Raw genomic sequence first — 4,966 nt, 5'->3', positions numbered from 1 at the left:
AAGTGCAAAATTAGCTGTTCCAATTTAGCAGACTTTAAGTATATCAATTAAGCATAACAAAATTATTACAGGGTGTTTATATTAAGTACTCAAAATGTAAATGTATTTGTAGCATACCAAGCATTAAATAGGCCTAAATGTATTTCAAATACATTTTAGTAGCCTATATTTATTTTGAACTAGGGTTAAGATATTTTTTTTTACTATAAAACAAAACAAAAATACTGATTAAGAAAATGATTTTTGCAGTGCATACACTTCAAAAACAGACAAACGGACACCTTTTGTGTCTAATATTTAATTTCCTACTGTCAGTGAAAGCCCTTAACTGTGTTTTCTAGTATAGTCTGTGATCTTGACATCGTTGGGGATTTTTCAGGCCGACAGGGTTTTTACTGAACACTCTTGGAGGAATATAAGTCACCAGAGTTTGTGAAGAGAAGAGCAATAAAGGCGAGGAGATGAAGAGAGAGAGAGAGAGAGCGAGCGAGCGATTGCACCAGAATGGGATGAGAGGTGTCCACTGAGAATTTGGAAGTGGAGGATCTCACTCTGGCGTTCAATCTGCACCAGCTCCAATACTGTGGAAATAAATTGGTTTTTAAATAGATTGCTAAGCCTCTATCAGCGAGCCACTGATGTGGGTACATTTCATAGGCGGCTATTTAAACCAACCTAAAGCCCATCCATAGTGTAACCTTATTAAAGATATCTGCAGGTTCGACTTCACTAGCTTAGCGTGCTTCACCTCCCGCCTGAAATTAAACTCTGAAACGATACACGTGATAACCGATCTCACACCTATGGAAGAATACAAAGCAGGACTGTAATTAAAGTAACAAGGCTTAGTGGCTTGTATCAGGCCTCCGTAAGAAATGGACATGCTGTGAGTCTCAACAGGCCTGAGATTATGAGGTTTAGAGCTAAAGTTGACCGTTTGAAATGTTTTGAGGATTTTAATGTGTTGTGGTTGAAAGTTGCAATGTTTTGAGTTTGTAGGAACACCACCAGTCAAAAGTTTGGACACACCTACTCTTTTCGTTTGATTATTTTCCATATTTTCGCAGCACAGTAATCAAAATACTGAGATAAAAATATGTTGAGAAAAATCATTTGCATTCAACTTCACAATCCTGGGACGCTTTTCAAACAATATTGAAGTTCACTGGTTAATTTTTGGCTGCTTTTCCTTCACTATATGGCCCACTTTATTCATTAATAGTTAATTAAAAAAACAATGGTTTTGCACAGAACGCCATGTAAACTATAAAGAGAAAAAATATAAAAATAAAATTATATATATATGATTTCTAACCAAGAAAAATTGACATCTTTGACACCCTTTAATATTTTGAAAAATGTGCTCATGATTTTGTAAGCATATTGCATAGTTGTGCTCGAAGTAAATTGTTTTATTTTTGATAACTCAATGAAACGTTCCAAATTGTGCGGAAATAATTTTTGACCTGGCTGTCATACAAAGCTATTATGAACACATGCACAAATAAGAGAACCAACAAATATTAATAACTGATTATGTTGTAGGCTTTCTCCTTTTTTTTTTTTTTTTTGCATAGTAAAATAAACCTGTAGCTGTAGTTTTTTGCCAAATAATGTTGTCGGATAAATACCTTGACCAACTTTAAAGTTTTGTTATTCCCTCATATTTAAAATATTTAAAACATAAAATATTTCTCTCATACTTTGATGGTTTAATTGAACTTGTAGGGTCATTGAAAACAAATATTCCCTCCAGTCACTACTTTTGGCTGCTATAAACTAATTTCAAGCATTTAAGCATAAAGCTTTAAACAAAAGGTTTTTAAAACCACGAGAATCACCAATTCAGTTACGTGTGTCCAAAGTTTTGATTGTTGGTAGCTTCCATTTCCTGTACTGAGTGCAACATATGCTAATGCAGCACATTTTCAATTGATTAATGCCACTGATCTTATTTGTGGAGAAGAGCATTATAATCCTGAAGGAAGTCAGGGGATGATAGAGCATCATGACATCATGCACAAGAAAATGAGGAACATCCCATAAAAGAGCTCACTTAAAAATGCTGAGCCTATAAAAGAAAAATATCCCTGTTGGTCAGGCCTTTGTGCTGGGTGTAAATACCAACCAACACAACCAGGAAGAGTTAACTAATTAGTTCAATGACTATCCATTAGTCAAAGAATTCTCAATTGCAAAAAGAAGGAAAAAAAAACACTATTTAATAATACTCCATCATACATCATATAGTCATGTGAATAATTATTTATACCTTAAATGTTTGCAAAGCTTACAAAATTTGGTTTCAATTTGAATGGACAAAGTGGACAGTATCTAGTAAGGGCCAAAAAAATAACTAAATAAAATACTGAGAAACATGCTCCACTTCTAGTCAATATCTCAGATCCTCTGAAATTCATTAAAGCCCCATGTGGAGATCAATTTGGTCTGTAATTTAAGGCTTTTTGCAACTAAGTGAATTCAAATGTGAATTCAGCTGATTCTACAGTTGAAAAATCATATATAGAGAGTTGGACATTGTCCTGTCACAAAAAGCAAATTAGTCGTTTTCTAATGAATATGATGATAACCGGAAACACACTGTCTGTTTATTTGTTGTTTGGAGCTATATTGTGTCTTGAAAAATAAATGTAAAGCTGTCAAATGCTACAAGCTCAACAACAAATAAAGAGGGTTCAATGGTGTCAATAGTCCAAGCAAAAGAATCCAAGGCAATTATAAATAAATGTCAACATTATGACAAATGCTTTTTGAAGCATACTAAAACCATCAGTATACAGAATAAAACTAATATATTATGTATTAATATATATTAACCCCAATTTTCTGTTCATGGTTTGTTTGTTCATGCATATATATATTTTTTTATATATATATATTTTTTGGCTTGCGTATTTGTTCATGACCTACATTCAAACTGATTCTTCACCTATAAGGGACAAAATATACAAAATGCATCATAATTTTACTTAAATCAAGCTTTATTTATAATATGAGGGGGAGGAACAAAGATGATGTGCATATAAAAATAATTTCAATAAAGAGCAAATTAAGGAGCTGCAGAGGCTTGAATAATTTCATCACGTCATAAACTCTGGACAGATGGAAGTTAAACAGCTAGATATTTACTCAATAGCATCAAATAAAATGATATAAGAGAGAAATTCTGTTAATATACTCAGAACTATGAGACTGTAGGATATTTTAGTAAAAACATATTTTAATCTTAAATACAGATAAATATTCTAATATAACAGAGTTAATCAAATGGGTTGCATGTGACCTTTTTCACAATTGCCACTCCTAAGGCACTGTTTAGCATAAATTAATAAAGGAATAAATGAAATTCCATTCATTTTGAGTGTACATGCTAAAAATAAAAAACACATTCTTTTTAAGCTGCCAAAACCTGTTAAATCTAAAACTATTTTCATCTAAATATATTTGTATGCACCCCAAACACCTTAAGAATGATTTCAAAAATGACTAGAAAAGTTAAGAAACAGACTAAAAACTGATCTGAACTAATCAGTTGTGTGGGTCCCCTAGTGGTAAACCGTTACAATATTCCTCCCCCGCACCTCTTTTCTCTTTATTCATTTAAACACATAGCCGAAAGAACGATAATTACAGAGTGATCAAGGATAGAGCGGGCTGATTGTTGCCTTTAGTCTATCTGAAATGCTAATACATCACTTAAACGTGCTGAATGATAATGGAGAACAAATTAAAATGTTTGCAGATTTACAAATCGTCCACGTCAATACATCAACAGCCGGTCCAAATGCAATCTATTTGTTTTTATGCAAAATAGATATAAGTATAAAAAGCAAAAGAATACTTTCTTATAAAGCAATCTCATGTATATTTATCAGATCTGATCGTAAGCTTTCATAAGTCGAGTAGATCCTATTAGGTTCCCTAAATGGATTTCATAGACGTTAGAATGCAGCATCATACGCTCGCCTAATACATATTCATGATATACGCGTGCCGACATGGCAAGCCACGCCACAGTCAATCTAAAGCCGTGGTAACTGTTTATCTGCAGTGTGTTCCTTTACAATCCGCATAAATTTAGCTGTCAGTGGCATCGTGGACATTTCATTACATTTTTTTCTCTCTCCAGCCCTCCATATGGAAACCCTGCACGATAAATGTCATTTCAAAATCAATTTGCATTAAAAAGGTGGAGTGTGTGCAGTCCTGAGAAAAGAATATATGGCACAAACCGAACACATTTGCAATGCATCTACAACCCCGCCCGGCAACGTTACAGTATACAGCTTTCCCTTTCGGTGAAGACGCCGTAGAACTCAAATCACAACAACAACAAAAAACCCAGATTTTCCTTTTTCCGGTGGCTGAAAAGATGTTTAGTAGGAGCAGGCGGATAAATCAACAGCACAAGCATCATACACAACAGGAAATGCAGCTTCGCTGACTCAATAAATGGATGTGGGCGTGAACCTCGGCGTTAGCAAACGCATGTGTGTGTGTGCAGGCAGGTGGGCCTTCTGGATTCAACGCTCTCTCTAGTCCATTGCAGGCGCCGCCGGTATGACTCTCCTCGACTACGCGTATTCTTAAGCAATAACAACGAGAGCCGTATTATCCACCCAAGAATACCCGTCACCGAAGAGAGTCTTTTACAGAGAGAAACAACAGAACCGCCGGCATCGTCCGCGGCCGTTCGGAAAACGCGGCCTTTTCAAAACAATTGATTGAAGACGCTTTGTAGCGCAAGGCAAGGGCCCCTCAACGGCTCGTCTGCAAACAGAAATTAACAGTGCATTTTTGTTCAGTAAACGCCTCAGAGGAAATATGTGGTAAGTGTTTTTTTGTGCTATTTCCTCCCAGCAATCCGTGCTCTCACAGGGCCACTCGGGGGGAAAGGTGCATTTAATGAAGGAGCGGGGGATGGGAGGTGGTGGAAGGGGGTTAT

At 35.6% G+C, this 4,966-nt stretch overlaps 1 long non-coding RNA gene across 1 annotated transcript in view; it reads right to left on the bottom strand.

The window, feature by feature from the left end:
• Positions 1–2,984: 2,984 nt before the first annotated feature.
• LOC311075321 overlaps positions 2,985–4,966 on the bottom strand; it is a 4,391-nt gene continuing 2,409 nt past the window's right edge. The window contains exon 3 of the long non-coding RNA XR_014604473.1: positions 2,985–4,791. This is a non-coding gene — a long non-coding RNA (uncharacterized lncRNA). The remainder of the gene's footprint in view (positions 4,792–4,966) is intronic.

This window comes from Abramis brama (genome assembly GCF_963993115.1).
Source record: "Abramis brama genome assembly, chromosome: 24".
Classification (NCBI taxonomy): Eukaryota; Metazoa; Chordata; class Actinopteri; order Cypriniformes; family Leuciscidae; genus Abramis; species Abramis brama.
The sequence above is the reverse complement of the archived record's forward strand: the minus strand, read 5'-3'. Positions and strand labels throughout refer to the sequence as shown.